Source organism: Rhinolophus sinicus, chromosome 16, assembly GCF_057876585.1.
Source record: "Rhinolophus sinicus isolate RSI-liver-muscle chromosome 16, RSI-T2T, whole genome shotgun sequence".
Classification (NCBI taxonomy): Eukaryota; Metazoa; Chordata; class Mammalia; order Chiroptera; family Rhinolophidae; genus Rhinolophus; species Rhinolophus sinicus.
In genome coordinates, this window is record NC_142516.1 from 14,950,352 (window position 1) to 14,970,439 (window position 20,088).

The following is a 20,088-nucleotide window of genomic DNA, read 5'->3' on the forward strand; positions in this document are numbered from 1 at the left end:
ACATGCCCCTTGAAAGCCACTGGTGCTTGGGCCTAGGATGGATGCTATTACCCAATGTTTCTGAAGTGTCTTCTCCTCTGGGTAGTGCTGAGACAATGGCCTCCTCCTAATCTGTGCAAATTGGGCCTCCAAACATCTCTGCTTGGGTCTAGAATGGGTCTTTGTTCACAAATATTTTTCTAAAACATTATATTCAGTTTCTGGCAAAACCTTTCTAGGCATCAAGGCTTAGACCCTGGCAAGGGGCTAACAGAGTGTGTGTGTGTGTGTGTGTGTGTGTGTGTGTGTGTGTGTATGAGAGAGAGAGTGTGTGTGTGTGTGTGTGTGTGTGTTCACGGATCGGTGTTGAATCTCTGCTTTACCATGGCCCCACCATTCTCAACTAAGCTCAAAGCTAACCTTTGGATATGTCAGCATGGACTGTCTCCCCAAATCCCCCAATACAAAGGGGTAAAGAATAGGGTTTACTTCGCGTGTGTCATAATAAAGCCCATTCAGCTGGTATTGTAGAACAAGGGGACAGTCTGTTCAAGAGAATAAACTTCTCCAACTTTTAATAGAAAAGAAAAAAAAAAAAAAGAAATGCCAGTCATTTGAAACGATATTTCCAAGTTTCCAATTCCCCGAGATCTTAGGGCCCTTAGAACCAAGTTTTACTCCGTGCCTCCATTATGTGTGACATTTCTATGATGACCTCTTCATGGCCAAATCAGTACTTTCTGACCCGTTAATTCGGAGCTGTCCACAGTGCCTCCTCTCTGCCTTACCCCAAAGACATACTTACACACAAACTCACGTGCACACAGAAGAAGAGTTGCACTGTCTGGTTGCCATTTCCACCTACAGACCCACCATTTCAAATCATCCTATCTCCTTCTCCTCTGGAAAGTTAAATTTCTAAAGATTTTAATGACTTTTCAAGTTACAGCAATTTCTCTTAGGTTCCCACAGTCCTCGCTTTGGCATTTATTCCAATTTCTTGTCATTGTCAGCATGGTGCTTCCCTCCTGCATCAAGGACGTCATGCCTCACGCTTCCCAACCCTGCGTCAGCTACTCCACAGGCACAGGAAGGATTTATCTGTGGTGCTTCCCTTCCTTGCATAGCTAACTCTGTTTTTGACAAATATCTTGATAGTCAAATGGCCTTTCTTCTGTGCTTGATGTGCTTCCTGCCTACAGCAAAGCCTGAGGCCAGAATATATTGAACTGGTTGATGTTGGCCCTCCATCGTGACTGTGTCTGGGAGTGCCTAGAGGGCTGTGTCTATCCCAACAGCACAGAGGACTGTGTCTAGCCCTGTGCCTAGAGGGCTGTGTCTGTCCCAGTGCCTAGAGGGCTCTGTCTATCCCAGCAGCCTAGAAATGAGCTTAGTACACAGTACACACTCAGTGTTTCTTGATTAAAGGATGGATGGATGGATGGATGGATGGATGGATGGATGGATGGATGGGAGGATGGAAAAACGGACGGATAGAAGATGGATGGAAGGTGTTGCTTGCAAACCTCGGGAGTTCCCTGGGTGAAATTTAAAACTTGGCCCTGTACATGGGGGACGTAAAGAGACCAAAGAAAGAGGCTTACTGTTCCAGATTGGTAGGTGGAAGTTTTAACAAGAAAGGGAACTTACAGACTGAGCTTGTCTTGGGCAGTCACATCATGAGGCGATCTCCACATCTGCCCGCCAGAATCTTAAAAGTTTCTATAAGGGCCTTAATGGGATCTAGTCACATATACCATCCAGATGGTCTCAACAACACATTGCTCTTTCAAGGTTTTGTCCTTGCAATGGCTCCAGCTATGGGAACAGTGGGCAGAATGTACATTTCAAGGACAAGGGAGCCCGCTTGCCCAGGTCCGGTTTGTGGGTTACCTAGTGGTCCCATCCTCTTGCTGGCCTTCTCCAACAGAAGGAAGGATAGAAAAGTGAATGTCAAAATTACTGTATATTTTCTGGCAATAATAATAGTCATGATTATGTAATGCTAAAAATTTGTTTCATTGAAAGTACATTTTTTTTTCTGCTTAAGTAAGGGGTTACTTAAGTAAGGGGTGAGCATTTGAAAATGTCAATGCAATGTAGAAAACCAAAAGTTACAATTAATTCCTTGTCTGAGTAAAACTGATGTTTAAATATTGTTGTGTTTCTATATGGTCATTTTTCTATGCATATAAAGCAAATGTTTTCCTTAATAAAATTCTTGTTAGTATATTCTCCTTTATAACTTACCTTCTTTTTGACATTTATGGGAGGGGGTGTTCTTCTTTAAAATGTTTTGAAGTTTTCTCGTAAGACATGACTTTTTATAGCTTCATAGTATTGTATAAATATACTCAGATATGTTTGGCTATTCTTTGACTTTTAAAAAAATCTTTAAAGTATAAGTAAAGATACCATAATAAGGCTACTCATTTATTTTCATATTTTAGGAAATATTGGGTTAAAATAACCATATTTATAAATATATATGATAGATATAGACAGATATATGCACAGATACATATCCACAACCTAGTTATACCAGGCAGGTAAGGGCCAATTTCAGGGAATTCTCATTTTTCTCACTTTTGGGTACTTCTTGAAAGTAATGAAAAAAGGAAACACTTCAATTCTAATAGATATTCACAAATAAATTACTTTTCAAGGTCCAGTTATATAAGTAGCATAAGACTTCAATGCCCCTGATTACAAACCCTGAAATCATTTCGATTCTTCCATCTCTTTCTTTCCTGACATTCATTTAATCATTAGGTCTTATCCACATTATTTTCATAGTGTGTTCCCCAAGACTCCCTTTTCCCCTGACCCGTCTGGCACTATTGTTGTTCGGGTGCCATCTTGCTTTCCTGAGTTATCTAAATTGCACTTTGTAAGTTCTCATCACCTCCAATCTCTCTTGTGAATCTAACATTCCCCATGGCATGTCCCATTGAACCCCGTTCCCCATGGCATACATGATGAAAGAAGTTCTATGACAAATAAAATTTTGAAAACTCACCTATCCTTGATCTTCTTGGCGATCACAGCTAGCACATCAGTGCATTGGATGTTCTGGAAGTCCTGCAGTTAAATAATTAAAACAAACAAAATCAGTAACAAAAATCTTAATTAGCATGGTTGAAAATAAATGTACTAACTCTAACTCATTCATTCTTTCAACAACTATTTGTCTTAGGATTACTGTGCGTGATATTCATGTGTGTGAGAGTCTAGGTATGTACACGTGACACCATTTAATAACTAGTTGAATTTGTTTCTTTAGAATACACTTTGAGGGATACTTTTATGTTACATCTTTCACACAGCTGATAAAGTAATTTTCTGAAGACTAGATATAATTATATATACCTTTAAACTGTGAAAACAAGCTTAAAAGGAAAGTTAAACTCTTAAAAATAGTTCTTCACTATAGTATAAATTTCATACTCTTACCATGGCATTCAAGACCCTTTACAGTTTGGCTTATTCACAATTTTCCAGCCTTATTTTCCATTGCCTTCCTATATCACCAGAAAATCCAAGCATATCAAAGTTCTCTCTGATCTGAATGTGGCATAATTTTCATGTTTTCATGCCTTGATTTCTGCTATTTTTGTTGTTGTTCACCTTCTCCTGTAGTGACAGTTGATCTACCGGTCAGTAGCAAATAGCAAAATCTTGCAAAATCTTACCCCCTTTCTCCAGTGGTCACTTCTTTCTTATCCTTCAAATTTCAACTAAAGCAGTGTTGCTAATGAAGCATTTTCTAATGCCCCAGGAAAAGCTCCTCATTTTTCCCTAAACGCCTCCAAGGCTGGTAGGCTAGTAAGCATCCTTTTTATTTCATAGATGAGGAAACTGAGGTCTGAAGAGAGATTTCCTCAAATGATGGACTAAGCAGGAAGAATATGCAAATTGACCTATTTGCATAATTGTGGGTTGTCTGCACACTCTGTGGCCTTTGCTAACCATTTAATTACATTCCAAGGAGATCAGAAGTCAGAGAAGGGAGAAGGGAGAGGAAACGAGTGTCTCGGGGCTTTCTGGAATCCCAGAGAATGAACACTTAGCTCAAACACAAGAGGCCTTCGCTTAATCCCGAGTTTGTTTATGGCCATCAGAACTACTTGGCATGCTCAGTTCAAATTTTCAGGGATTTTGCTTTTAGCTGGCGAAGGGAGTTGTATAAACCCAGGAAATGGGAAGGGAAAAACAGAGAGAAAGCCAGTTAATTAGAAGCTATTAAGCTCATAAAAAATGTGGGCTTGAGTCAGACTTTGTGGGGGAGATGTTAGTTTCAGCTCACCATTCAGTAACTGTTGACCTTTTAGGTCTCCAAATTAGCGGTTGACTGACTCATATAAGCCGAGAGTTGAAATTTCCTGGCTCTGGCAAATAAAATCCTGGGAAATGCATGATAAACACTGATATTAATGGCCTACATTTTATTGACATATAATACTATATCAAATAATTTTACCTCTGTCTGCTTGTCTGCTAGAATACCCATCAGCACACCCATTCTAGAGAGTGAAAAACTAAAATGCAGACGCGTCAAGCGATTCTCTAACGTTGATGCAAATAGAACGGGCAGTGTCAGGACTTGAGCCTGTGTTTTAAGTTCTCGTGATGCTAAGAAGAGTCTTGTAGCGTGTGACTTACGGAGGTTATGAGTCAGCAGTTATTTCTCAGTTACTAGGACTTCCTAGGTATGGAGGTGGCAGAGGCACCTATGAGGGGTGGTCAGGGGTCATGTAGCTGCCAGGGCAGTTAGGGCTGAAGCTCTGCAAACATGACCTTACGGGTGGAGAAAAGGGACCAAAATCTGTCCCATTGGCTCGCGCTCTTCCCCCTTCCATCTCTCGTCTCTTGCATTCTCTGTATTATCTTTACAATGGCCTAAGCTCTTTCGGCACCGGTGCTGAGACAGATTTGGTTGCAGCACATGGGAAAGGGTTTGATGGAGACTTGAGTATGTTATTAACGATAGGTAGCTGGAATTTTTAAAAGTGATGATACATAGTTTCTGTTTTAGCTGGGGAGAGTGTTGCGTGTGTTCATTATCTTAATTATTGATTGTGCTAACATTCATTGAAAGCTTACTCTGTGTCATACGCTGTGCATAGCTCTAAGGTATAGGAAAAATACAGAGTCCTCTGCATTTAAGGAACACAACATCTGTATTGGTAAGGAAGATTGAAACCTCTCTGAAGGACCTGGGGCTCTTCAATAGGTAGCAAAATTGATGAGTATGTCTTCCTAGGAACACACACCTACACGCACCACACACACACACACACACACACACACACACACACACTCACACACACATGCATATCTGGATCAGTATCAGTAGAATGAATAAAAACTTACTGCATTCCTACCCTATTCAGGGCAGTGGAAATAAAAGAGCAATGCCCCATTGGCTGTCATCAACTCACATCACTACCACCCTTTCTGAGTTTCCTTTACATTGTGGAGGAAAAGCCAAACTGCATTTTCTAAAACCCACTTGCACAGTATGGTTCTAGCTTAAAGTTTGCCAGTGAGGGGCACTAAATTTGGAAAGCAGAAGGGAAAAGAAGACATTGTTATCTGGGGTAGTTGCAGCCAGATATGCTGGGATGTCGTGAAATTTACAGTGGCTTTCCAGAAAGCTCTTAAAAACCATGTACTCTCACTACTGCACACTGAGACAGATGGCTGGAGCTTCCCAGAGATTCTTGCAAATTGCAATAGTGGATCATGGGAAATGTTTGAGAACCACCCACTTCTGTGTTTCAAGATGAGTTCTGTGGCAATTCCCTAATCTTTGCTCCCGAGCTTCTAGTCGTTGGGTAACCCCTTAATTTTCATATCCAGTCGTTCTCACATAGAATACATAGAATGGCTCCTCTTTTCTTGACTGAACCCTGACCGACACACGGAGTAGGGTATGGTCTCTCTTCTCTGTTCTCTAGGGTGCAAACTTTTTTTCTGTAAAGAGCTGGATAGCAAATATTTTTGGCTTTGTCTGTCCCTGTTGCATCTGTTCAAATCTGCTATTGTATCGCAACAGCCACCATAGAAAATATGTAAGCAAATGAATGTGACTGTATTCTAATAAAGCTCTATTTACAAAACCAGCTGGCAGGTTTTGGCCCAGGGGCTATAGTTTGCCAATCTCTGCTTTAAAGGACTGAGCTAAGCATACTTCTCTGTCCACAACCTGTGGTCTTCACTGATCCAAGCAACGCTCTTTGCTGATTTCTTTGTAATATATATACCGGTATATAGCATTCTTATATATCTATTCTCCTCTATTTCCCTCTTTACATAAATGGATGGATGGATGGATGGATGGATAGATAGATAATAGATAGACAGATAATAGATAGACAGATAGATAGAAAATGGATACAAATAAATCCATTTTAATATTCTCAATATATATCTTCCTTTGTGTTTTCTTGTAAAATGCATAATGTTTTATTGCACATGTTTTAACTTTAAATGGAATTAAATTTTGTATTGTATTCTGCTTCTTTCTTCGTGTAGCACTATGCCTTTAATAGTCTTTCTGATTGTAATGTGTCCATCTAGCTCACTACTTTTAATGGAGAGATAGCACTCCATGGTGGGGGGTGGGTGAGATGTTAGAAATGTCCCCCGGTACCAGGTCCTCGTTCTCTGGGTCAACAGAGGATCGACTGCTGCCCTGAAGAGTTTGTCTAGACACTCCCTGCACTCTGCAGGATGAAACATAGATGTCTCCATGTTTCTGTATTACCACGGCTTGACCTTGCCTATCCTGGCATGTTGCTTCTAAGCACTGAGTGTGTACCCCATAATATACACCCAAACCCTGACACTCGTCTACTGTTCTATGAAAGCATCACTGAATTGCTCAGGTAACATAGCACGCGATTAAAATCACAGTTTCTGGAATCCAAGTGCCTGGGTTCAAGTTCTTGTGCCACAACTTACTAAATACATAATTTGGGGCAAGTGTCCTTATTTTTCTGCCTCTGATTCTTCATCAATAATATGAGGCTATTGCTAATATAAGGCTATCGTTAGCATTAAATTATTAGAACAGGATTTTTAAAATTTAAAGTACTTTGTAGCATGTAAAAAAGTATTCCATATGTGTTTTTAAATTTAAAAAATTAAAGAAACTGCTTGCCACTAAAATGTTCAAATATCAGATTTAAAATCTAGGCCTCTTCCGTTGTAAATGCTCCATGATTGCAGGGGGTGAAAGCAGGGCAGATACTGTTGCCCCCAATTTGCAGAAAAGGAAACAAAGACTCAGATAGGTGAAATCAGTTATCTAAGGTAACATTGGTCATCCTAACAGAGCGAGATTCAAACCTGTGTCTCCTGGCTATAAAAGAGTAAGCCCTTGGTTTCTTTGGTCCATAGCAGTAGGGGACTCTGTGTATGGGAAAAGCCATCCAGCAGAAACTGGTATGATCTAGACTAACACAGGAGCGCCAGAGGAAGACACGCTGAATTCTAAGCAGGCAGTGATAGAGGTGGGGGAGTGGCAAGAGGAGAGAGTGAAAGAGGAGTGTGGACAGGCAGACGCCAGCGAGGTAAGAAGAGATGTTTCCCCAAGGATAGAGGGAAGAAAGGTTAAAGGCATATTGATCTTGAGTGGGAAAACATTCTACTGATGTTTCTTCCTGCTTTCAGATCATCTGGCATCAAAAAAAGGGTCTGATACTGAGCTTAGCTTTGGAGATGGTGCAAGAGATGGAACAGACAAGCAACCATTTGCTGACATGGAAGGCACCAGAGTGGTTTTTTAATGGTATGAGTGAGCTGCAAGGTTGAGGCAATGTGGAAGCTGATAAAACATGCATTAGTGGCGGGCAGGCAGCAGCCAAACACAGGCATCCTCTGAAAATATAATCCATTTCCCAACCTGAGATGGGACTGACTCTTTTCAAAGAAAGTTGCAAAACTACCCAGGTCAAACCTAGGGTGGGAACAGGGCATGTCACAATTTCCAAGGTGCTTCCCCTACAATTACCTTGTAGGATTCGCAAAGCTACCCTGTGAGAGTAGGCTGGGCTTCATTTTATGATTCTCGTTTTACAGATGATGAAACTGAGGATGAGAAAAGACAAGGACAGAGGGCCTGAGAACCAGTGGAGAAGGTAGGAGCAGATCACGTCTTCCACGTAATTGCTCAATTATCTTCGCACCAAAGCACATTATATCTGGCCAGATTGACTTTTCACAGAACAGGGTTGATAGTGGTCCTGTATGAATATATACATGCCTATCAATCTAACCCAATTATATATTCATGTATCTTCATTTCCCATTCATCTTCGTAATCTATTACTTGTGATCGATTCCCATCACCTATTATTTTCATAGTTACTTGTATGAATGTGTAAGTAATTTATCTATTCTACATCCTGTTTGGTCATCTTTATAGTGATACACTGACCGATGTGATGTATGTATGATTAATTATACCATAGGAGACAGTGCAGCAGAATTGAAAACAATGCATGGTTATAACTTGTATCTTTTGCATTGACTCACTGATTTATTTAACCCTCCTGAGCCTCAGTTTTGTACCTTGCCAAGTAGGGATACAAATGTCCGTCTCTCAGGGCTGGGAGACATACAGTAAGATAGTGGTTATAAGATACTGAGCTCTGTGTCTGTATCAGAGTAGACCCAATGCAATTGTTCCTTACTGCTCGCTTTCCCGAGAGCCATACTTTGCCTCCTGCTCATCTAGCTTTTCCACTGATTCTAGTTGGTCTTAGTTTATCTTGCCTCTAAACCTCAGTGTCATGTATCACATGAGCAGATTATTTCAGCATTTAACACGTGGTTCCAAGGATTGTCCATTTCAGACCAGATGCCATAATTTGGCAATGTGTCTGTGAGATTCTTGAGGTAGAGCTTCTCGTTGACCTGTTAGGAAACCAACAAGTCATTCTGAATCCACTCGTGTGAATCATCTAAAGAACGATACATAGGAATTTGCTCATAAGCGGTGCCAACTGAATATTTGATAAACTATATAGAGAAAGAGCTTCCAAGTAGCATTTTTAAAGGTTTTTCTTATTAGTTTCAAGTGTACAAACTATCATAGCGGTTAGACATTTATATACCTCACAAAGTAATAACCCCGATAAGTCTATTACCCATCTGGCACTGCACATAGTTATTAGAATATTATTGACTCCATTCCCTATGCTGCACTATATATCCCCATGACTATTTTTTTGTAATTACAGTTGACATTCAATATTATTTTATATTAGTTTCAGGTGTACAGCATAGTTAGACATTCATGTAATTTATGATGTGATTCCCCCGTAAGTCTAGTACCCATCTGACACTATACATTGTTTTTACAATATTATTGACTATATTCCCCATACTGTACTTTACATGTCTGTGACTCTTTTGTAATTACCAATTTGTACTTCTTAATCCCTTCACCTTTCTCACCCAGCCCCCCAACCCCACTCCTGTCTAGATACTAAGTAGCATTCTTGAGCCTGGGAGAATTTGTTGGAGTTGTTTCTCCATATTCACAGAAGAACTGGGTTCATCTGCAGTTTTCACAAAAAAATGTATCCATTCCTTAATCTGTATTTATTGAGCAACTAATCTATGTTAGGTCCTATGATATATGATGGGAATGCAAAAGTGAATTAGATCCATGTATGCAATCTGGAAGAGTAAAGACACATTCCATGCTAATGTGACATCCCTGTGATGGAGGGGTGGGTGCATGTGCAGCTTTGGGAGCACAGAGATATGTGTCTCCCAGTATCTCTCTGCCTCTTCCTCTGGTAACAGCACCCCCTTACTTTGAAGAGCTGATTATCACTCTATGTAGTTTGTGGCACTCATGTGGTCAGTTCTGGCTAATTATCAACCTTCTCCTTGCCAATAATCATTGACTCACATATGGGTAGATGATCCAAGGTAGTCCAATGAGGGTCCTTTCCTGGAAATTTAAAGGCAGATGCTGACAGAAGATCTCGCCTCTGTATAACTAAACTCACTTAATACAAGCCAAGAGATCTGTATGCTGTTTGACCCCCTCCACTCTGAAATGACATTTGTACTCAGAGCAGTGGAAATAAAAGGGTAACACCCACTGCATGGCGTATCTCTTTGGTATAAGAAAAAATAAGTCAAACCTCTGGGTGATACAGGTAATAGAGATAAAGAATAAATAGATTCTGGATAATTTTAAAGTACTTAGTGCACTCTGGGGCCATCTGCACCTTTGGATTTCTCAATGACATGAGCCAATACACTCGTTTTTTGCTCAAAATTGGAATTTTTTATACATTTTCATATAGTCATTGTATTACTCTAAATCTACACAGAATTTTACAATGTTTCAAATCCATTTTGTTTGTATTATCTTGTGTGACTCTCAAGAAAATATTTTGAGATATGTTGGTATTACATTATGTTTCTACCTGATGAGAAAACTGAAATTGGAAGGGCATGCAACTGAGGTTGGGCAAGTTCATTGCGGTTGAAGCTGAGAGAGAAATTAAACTTTCTGATATTTAGGGCTGAGTTATCACCACATTCATCCTGAGGTCTGATGACCAGACCACACATTTAAGTTTCATGCCTGACAGTAATTGATGATGTGAACCCTGCCACAATATCCTACTCGTCCGTGTCCAGACAGGTGGGGATGGAGTTCACTCAATCCTCCAACATTGTTTACTACATGTGGGTTTAATTTCTCTTGTCTATCTGTCTAACTTCTCTCTCTCTCTCAGAAATGTATATGGGGGCTTTGATTAGAGTCCCCTGAATAGGTTCCTATGCAAATGCTAATTCGTAGTGAGACTTTCTTTTGTTCCTAACATCCAACCTGCCAGCCTTAAATTGAAACTGGCTGAGGCAACTTGACCACGTTACATCAGGTTGACTTTAAGTATGGTGCTATGTTTGAAATGTAAGAGCATGAAATTGGGTTTCACAATATATTTTGAAGGTTTGGTGAGTCATTTATTTCTGGGCAACCCAACCTCTGAATTCCTGGGCATGCTTGAGGTACATGGTCAGCTCACGCCTGACCTCTGTTGAAAACAGGCCAATTACCAGACGGCAAATGATGTCAGAATGCTTTTAACTGACCTCAGTCCTGAAAGGAGAGAGTTGAAAAGCTTGTTATTGATCTAGTCTTCCAAATATTTTATCTTGAATCTTTTATTAATTAGACTGTCCAAATCTTCTTAATTTAGAACCCATCCACATAAATAGATTCAGTGTTTCACAGTTTTAAAGTATGCATGTATTTATTAATATTTTAATGCCATCATCTGTGTAGTTGTTTTTAGGTGAACGTGAAGGGGGGGTACTTGCTGGTTTGTTTCTTGTGAGTCAAGTTTATAAGAAAGAACACTCTTGAAAAGATTGATTTTCTTTTCCAGTCAAAATCTTGCCTAAGACATCATTTAAAGTGCTGTTTGTTGACTCTTTTGAACCACCCATGTGATAACATCTATCTAAAATTGAATACCAGAAAAAGTTTGTGTTATCTCAAGAATGGGTGTGCTTACTTGTTTCAAGCCAACTTTCACCTGTTTTGTTTTTTTGACCACTTCCCTTGGAATTATAGTCTTAATTTAATGCTAAATTGTAGATTTTTTTCCCCCAATTTATTTCTTCACCAAATATTATACCAAAACCACCACTCGTTGAATGATGCCTGCCCACTAAGCACTTTGCTGATTTCTTCCATTGGCTATCTCATTTATCTCCCCAAGGGTAGCTTTATGTTTAGCTTTTTATTTTACAGTTTATTTTATAATACTTTAATCAAAGTATATACGTGCCCATAATTTGAAAAAAATGACCCAAAAATTTTATTCTAAATCATGACACACCACACCCTGTTCTCTGTTCCTTCTGCTTGGAAGGAACCTCGTTTCCTAAAGTCGTCATTAGCTTTTCTAGGATGTAGCAGCATCTTTCTAAAATTATGTCCCCAGTAATATCGTTTGATTTATCAACGTTAGGCCTTATTTTATCCACACTTATGCCTTTCTATAAAACAAACATAATTATAATACAATTTTAATTTAAATAGTATATCTGTGTTAATATTAGCTATTTATATGAATGAACATGGAATTTGCTTTTCCTTTCTTGAATATTTTTAGTGGGTATTTTTAAGAGGTCATAATTGCATACATATCTTTATGTTCACAACATTCTATCGACTTCACGTCATGGTTACATTGATACATTCTGGTCGTTATTGCTTTTCATTGATGACCCTCCCCATCCAAAGTGGAAAGTTTTTAGAACCCGTATTCGTCGTTGCTAAAAATCAGGTTATAAAAGTTTATGATTTTGTGGCTTATGGGGGAGTGGGCTCAAGAAAAATTCTGGTCACTTATTGGGAACTCTTATTCTGGAAACTCTTTTATCTTTTAATTCAAAACTTGTTCTTTGTTTTCTTTTTAATAGAATTCCCATTATATGTATATTATTCTTCCAAAATTGGTTCTTTAATGTTCTTATCTTTTATCTTCTACCATAACCATTTGGTCCAAACAAGAGCAGAAATCATAGTAATTTTTACAAGGAAAGCTTAATATGAAGAATTATAAATTAAAACATGGTATTGTAGTAACGGGAATTGGCTAGCAAAAGGTAAAGACAACTCTAGAGTGTGTAGGAAGAGCTGAGATAAGGAGCGGCCACTACCCCTAATGCTATGATTGCACAGCAAGGAAGAATTCTCTCCTCTAGCTCCTTGGAGAGGATGTGCCATGGCTCAGTGGGTAACAGAGAAGTTCACTGAGGTGCTTCGCCAGCAGGACTCATGGCAATCTGCTCACTGGAGTGCGGAAGCCCTCCACGGGGAGGTACTCTGCCTAAGAACACGTCACAAGCCACCTAAGAGAGTCCTGGGCAAGGCTCCATGCAGTGCTGACCACTGGGCACTCCTGGCTGCCATTCTCTGCAAGAAATGGGTATGGCAGTAGCTGTGTGCCTATGGGAGCCTGTGGAAAGGAGCAAACCAGATCCTGAAAGAGAAACTAGAACCCTACATTCTCCAGTGTCCCTCCAGTTCCCTCTACTGGCAAGGTGTAACATCATGTCAACAGGCAAAGGAGAAATATTTGTAAGATTCCTCTCCCTTGTCTCGGAGAAAGAAGGCTGCAAAGAATGTGTTTGCCGTTAAGAGGCAATACGTGGATAAATGGCTTGCACAGTCTTTTTTTTTTCTTCACTTTTTTTTAGAGCAATTTTAGGTTCACAGAAAAGTTGAGCAGCAGGTACAGAGATTTCATATATTCCCTGCCCCCACACCTGCATAGCTTCCTTCATTGTCGATGTCCCCACTAAAGCAGCGCACTGTTTGCAAATGATGAACCTTTTTTTGCCACATCATTGTCATCCAGAGTCCACAGTTTTCCTGAGAGTTCACTCTTGGTGTCGTGCATATGGGTTTACGCAAATTCATAATGACATGTACCCACCATCATGGCATCATCCAGAGTATTCTCACGGCCCTAAAAATCCTCCATGCTCTGCCTCGTCATCCCGCCCTCCCCCTCTCCCTGGCAACCACTGTTGATCTTTTTACTGTCTCTGTACTATGGCCTTTTCCAAAATGTGTCACACACTGGGAATTATACAAAATACAGCCTTTTCAGATTGGCTTCTTTCACCTAGTATCCATTTTCAATTTCTAAAACTTGTCGAAATCTCTCATACAGTGCCCTTTCTTCTTCTTCAATTCTCTTGGTTCTTATCTTCAATTCTGTTGGTTCTTGATTTATATGATGTTTTTATTCCTTTACTATCACTTGAGAGATGCATTTGGAGAGGAAAGGATAAATGTGTCCTCCTATTGCATTTCATTTTCGAATTCATCAGCCCTGTTGAACAATCATTTATTGAAGCCAAAATTCTTTTTCGAGATAACCTGGTCACAACTGATAAATAGTTTTAAAAAATCTGTGTTGAGAAAAATGATGGTATGGGACAGTGAGAAAGAATAAGTGAATGAGAAAGAAATTGGCTAAGAGAATGGGGAAACAAAGGAAACAAGAAAGGAATGACTGTCATATTAGTGGACAGCAGATCATAGTACAAAGGGCATTGAGCTGGCAGAATTTTTGTCTTGGATTTGTGTCTCACGTGCTGTAAAGCCTGGGCAAGTCATCTCTGCAACCTGATCCAATCTTGTCAGCTGCACAGTGGATCAGGGGGAGCCTGGAACTAGAAATGCAAAGGACCCTGTCAGGACATATATCCATCTCTGCTCCTTATTCTTTGTCTTATTTTTAAAAAAATTAACAAATTCAGAGGTAGAGAAACCCTGGATTTTCTTAGATCACTAGCTAGCTCTCAGGCAATAGGGGGACATAGATTCCATTGAAAACCTAATAAATCTTTAAAAACTTCCTCCTAGAACAGTGCACATTTGCAACCATACAATTTGTTTACAATTTTGAGGGCTCTGGGTCATCCTGAAGCTCACACGGGGATCCCCGTGGAGTAATGTTGATCTCAGAACCTTTGTGCACCTCCAAGGTGACCTCTGGTCCTTGCCTTCTGGCGGAGTGGGTGGGGGAGAGGGGCTGCTGATGTTTCCTTGGGAGTCTGAGGTTTCCCACAGCTAGAAAATTGTAAAGAAGGCTTCCCTTGGGTACAAACCTTGTCACTCAGGTGAACCAATTTTCTCTTTGTAAATTAGTACATTTGCAAAGGTTTCATTAGCTTTGGCCCAGATAGCTCTGTAACCAATGCATTCACTTGCTGTGTGGTTCAGATGATGTATCAGCATCAATAACCCACTGGGCCCCCATTAATTATACAGGGAGAAGGAAGGGGTGATTTAAATGGAGCTACAGAAGCCCCATCTGGGAAAGGAAGGCACACCCATGTTAAAGTAGTCTAAAAGCTTCCCCATCTATTTCTTTTCAACAAACATGTCCTTGAATCATTCATTCTTTCTCTCATTTATTTACCTAATCTTTACTGAGCACCAGGCAAGGGTGCTTGGTGCAGAAGGTAAAATAATAAACAAAGAGACACAGCCCTTGCCCTTGTGGAACTAACTTGTGGAGGTGATAGTAATAAAATAACTGTAAATAAGAATATATAATTCCTCGAAGTATCAGGAACCATGAGAACAAATAAAGGGGTGGGGATGGTGCTGACCTAGCAAGGAGAGGTCATGGAAATTTTCCCGAAGGGAGTGACTTTCAAGCTGAATGCTGAAGGACAAGTAGGAAGTAAACTAGCTGAATGGGGGAAGTGCCGAGGAATAAGATCCTGGGCTGAGGAGGCAAATGTGCAATATTTGCTGAACAGAAAGAAATCCAGTGTGGCAGGAGCATAAAAAGGGTATAATGAGAGAAGGCTGCAGAGGTACATGGGTCACTCCTGCGGGGCCTGTGATCATGTGAAAAGGTTGGCTTTTAATGCAGGGGCCACGAGAAGCCTGTGGTGAATTGAAGGCGTACAGAAATTACTCCGAAAGCCATGCAAGGAATGTCAGACTAAGCACTTGTATGTGAAAAGCATCTATCGGATGCTTCCTGTGTGCTCCATTAGATGGGGATAGGAAAACTCTTTTATAGAAGACCAGGTAGTAAGTCATGTAGGCTTTGCAAGCCACAGACAAGTCTTTGTCTCATTTCCTGTTTATTTTAACCATCCTTTAAAAATGTAACAGCAGTCTCGGCTCAAGGACTGTGCAACGGCAGGCCAAGGATTTGGACCATGGGCTGTGGTGCACACTGGCCGACCTCTACTCCAGTCCCTGAGCTCGAGCCGACTGGATACTATCTCTCTTCTTCACTAGGATTCCCAGTACCCACCACAGTGCCAGGCACACAGTGGGTGTACAATATACATGTATCAAATTAATGCCTGGGCTGCGGGTTTGAAATATTTGCTATCTAGTCATAACAAAAGCTAAGTGAAGTGCTGGGTATTATTGACTTTGTCATTGTTGTTCCCGTTACTGTTCTCGCTGTGATTATTGTCACACCACAGACAACGGAAACATAGTTAAATTTGCCCAAGATCACATAACTAGGAAGTGACAGAGCCAGGATTTAAACCAGGTCTGTAAGATGTGTGTGTCCATTCTTTTCTTTCTAATCGTGCTGCCTCAAGCTTGGAAAAACTAGACGATATAATACAGGGACAGAACATAAGGAAAAAATCATCAGAAATTCTGGAAGTACATACATAAACCAAAAATTAATAATAATTTGTTTCAAATATGAAGCTAACTAAAGCATGACATAATTTTGAGTCTTTTTGTCTGATTAGAAAAGAGTCTATATTTAAACAAATAAAGAAACAAAAACTCATAGACACAGACAATAGTTTAGCAGTTACCAGAGGGTAATGGGGAAGGGCGGGTGGTAGATGAGGGTAAACGGTGCCAAATATATGGTGATGGAAGGAGAACTGACTCTGGGTGGTGAACACACATGTGATATATAGAGGACGTATTACAGAATTGCATATTTGAAACCCACGTCATTTTTCTAAGCATTGTCACCCCAACAAATTTTAATTTAAAAAAAAGAAGAAAAGAGTCTATGTTTGTAATATAAACACCAGCCTTATAGTGACCAGTGACATTAGAACGCATGTGAAGGAAAAATATGGGCATACTCTTTGGCTCTATGTTAACTCAGGTTTCAAATTCGATTGCTAGAAGCAACTTAGAAACAAATCATGGCAGACTAAACTTGAGGCACCCGCTCTCAGGAGTGTCAGTGCAGCACTTGCTCTGATTTGCTTCCTTAAATTTTGTTCCTCGTCACCTAACTTGCCTGGCCCTAGTCCTGTTGACACATTCGTAACCACCGTGCAGGACTATGTTCTTGTACCTTTCTCTCATCACCAAGGTGTGATAGAAACTATCTGGACTTGCTACTCAAAGACTGGTCCAAGCACCAGCAGTACCAGCTTCATCTGGACCCTTGTTTGAAATCCAGAATCCTCGGACCTGCCCCAGACCTGCTCATGAGTATGTGCATTTTAACAAAATCCCCAGAGGAATTGTATGCGCCCTGAAATTACAAATCAGTGGCCCTAACCCACTTTCCTTCCTTACCCTGTCCTTTCCACACTTCAGCTTGTTAAAACTAGAGGCTGTTGTTGTTTTGAAGCAGTCACTGTAAAATATAGGAAAATCTCATGGCACCAGGACTATAGAGGACGAGTTTAGAGTGGGACAGAATTGACTTCAGGTTTCCGCTTCACCACTTAATAGCTGGACACCTCGTTCACCTCCCTTAAAACTTCATTCTCTTCCAGTGGTATTTTAGTCAGTGTAGGCCAGGCCACACTGTGTAACAAGTGACCCTAAAACCTCAGGATTCTTTTTCATATGTCCAATATGGCTATGACTTTCCCCTGTATTGTCTTCACTTTGAGACCCAGGTAGATGGGGAAACCCCAGTCTGGAACCTGGTTTTTTGAACACCTGAGATAAAAGAGTTATGACAAAGCAGAATCAGAATCTTAAAGCTTCTCCTCAACAGTGACACCTGTCACTTCCACTCATCTTTCACACCTCTGGGTCTGCTTTCAATGAACAAGCATCACAATCTTCCCACAGGCAGAGGAAACGGGAGAAAGCCACCATGCAAGTGACAATGAAAAGGATAATAGTAACTACCTCACGTTATTGTTTGAGACTTGAATAGTTTAAGGTATAAGACGTCCTTGATCCTTTGCTCAGTAGCTGGGTAGCTGCTTCACGCTGCTGAACTTCATTTTCCTAATTTGTAAAATGGGGACAACAACACGAGCCCTGAATACAACATTGAAAGGAATGCCTGTGTGGCACATAGTAGGTACTTAATGAAAAAGACTATGAACATGATAGGAATTATTAGCTCCTTTTACACTCTCAGAACTAGAGACTTCCTGATCCGCACAGAAACCCTGAACAGAGATGCCGGGGGAGGCAGAAGCAGCCATGAGCTGCCTCATTCTGTTTCCTCGGGGTCCGCATTGTCCCTTGTAGTAGCTTCATGGGAAGCCTGCTGTCCTTCGGAGGCTTGCGATGGAAGAGGGTGTGTGCTGTCAGAGATAACACGGGGCGAGTTCAGGGGTTACTAATTGAGTTTCTGCTTACTTTTCATATTCCCTCAGAGTACCAACCAGAACGGGGCTGTTCGTCACAGCAGGCTCCCTCCCCCTTCTTCAATCCCCTCCCACCTCTGCTCACAGCACTCATGTCTCTTCCAAAGTCACATCCCCACTCACATTGTACCTCTAATCAGAACTTGATGTGATGGCAAAACTGCGGAGACAAACCTGTAGCCGAGGAGGCCATTTCTGAGGTTGGATTTGCTAGCACAGTCAAAGGTCCTTCAGGGAACTTTAGTCTGTTCCAAAAGTGAAATCTGCCAGAGCCCCGACCCACATAGATACTACTTAGATACTAGCCATGGTTTGAGACTGGTTCAGAGAATCAAGAATGCGATGCCAGTTTGTAAAGTTCTTTAATGTTTACAAATCAATTCAGTGTGGTGTGGCTCATTTAACCCTCCCATGGGCTCTAAGGAAACAAATGTAGCTCTCATGGTTCCACTCTATAGATGAGGATACAAGAGGTCAGCAAAGTAAAAGCAAAGTGATTTGCCCACAAGGGCACAACTGGAAAGTGAAGGGGTGAAGACAGGGCTCCCTTGTCATATACTCATTCACCATACCGAGTTTCCTCCAGAACCCCAGCAACTCTATGGTGGAGAAGTAAGGTAAGTTTCTGGAGCTACAGAACTGAGAGGTTAGGCGTTAGAAAGCAGCGACCCCTCCAAGGCCACCCCTCTGTCCCTGTGCTCTATTTGATGAGATTTTCCATTTCCTCATCGCCTCTGTCACTGCCACTACCTAGGCTCCTGGCTTCTAGCCTCTTTCAACCATCGTCATCCACAGAGCAACCAAAGGGAACTTTCTAATGCAAATATGCCCATGTCACCTTACAGGCCTTCAAAAGATTCTCTTCAAAATAAAGGACTCCCTGACATGGCCTGTGGTGCCCATCATACCCTGCCACCCTCTTTAACCCTGAACCTCTACATTTCTCCCTTCTCGCAGTTGTGTTCAAGCTGGATTGCACTACTTCAAGAAACTGTATCAGACCACGTTTCTTCTTCCTCTGCATTTTGCAAATGCTATTTCCTCTGCCTGAATGGGTCTTCCTCTACTTTTCTTCCTGTCCAATCATCACGCACTTGTACTGACTACAAAACTGGTACTTAGACGTTTCCCATGATGCACTTCTCATCAGAGCAGATGTTCTGATAAGACCCTGTCTCCTCTCTGACTCAGTCCTTCTTGCTGCAGTATAATGGTTTCTTTGCACCACCTCCTTCCCCACCCTCAGCATATACCCTAGACTAGAATTTCCTCGAAGACAGAAATTCTCTTACTTATTTCTGTACCCATAATTCTAAGTGCAGTGCAGAGTAAAGCCAATGGGGACAGCCCGGTACATGCCTGGAATGAACACATGGATGAATGAGAAGACCTAGAGTCAAGGGCATGTATTTGTGTAAGCTTCACCTTCACCAACACACCTCACACCTCCAAACTCTCAGGATGGCGTTTGAACCACCTTCTCCATCACCTTTTAGAGAGTGATGGAACCAGATATTTGAGAGCTAATCACTACAGGAGGATTCCTGTAGTGTTTCACAGGAAACTAGAGAGAGGATGAAGATAAAATTCATACAAATTAGCATGGGGGTAGATAGGATAGGATAGGATAGGATAGGATAGGATAGGATAGGATAGGATAGGATAGGATAGGATAGGTAGACAGACAGACAGACAGACAGACAGATAGATAGATAGAAACATATACACAAACTGAGCCACTAGATAAGCATAATAAAATATTTGTAAGTGAAATAACATAATGTCCTAGATTTGTCTTAAAATATTCCAGAAAAATAAGTAGAAATCCGTAGATAAAACAAGATTGGCAAAATCTTGATAATTGCTGAGGGTGGGAGACAGGTACAATGGAGGTTCATTATAAATTATAAATTTATCTCTAAAATTTTTTCTATAATAAAATGTAAAATTGTAATACCCTCTCAGAGTTATGATAAG

The 20,088-nt window shown here is 40.7% G+C and overlaps 1 long non-coding RNA gene across 1 annotated transcript in view; it reads left to right on the forward strand.

The window, feature by feature from the left end:
• Positions 1–20,088, forward strand: part of LOC109447154 (uncharacterized) — a 240,793-nt gene that overhangs the window by 66,811 nt on the left and 153,894 nt on the right. Inside the window, exon 2 of the long non-coding RNA XR_016019289.1 lies at positions 8,065–8,123. This is a non-coding gene — a long non-coding RNA (uncharacterized LOC109447154). The remainder of the gene's footprint in view (positions 1–8,064; positions 8,124–20,088) is intronic.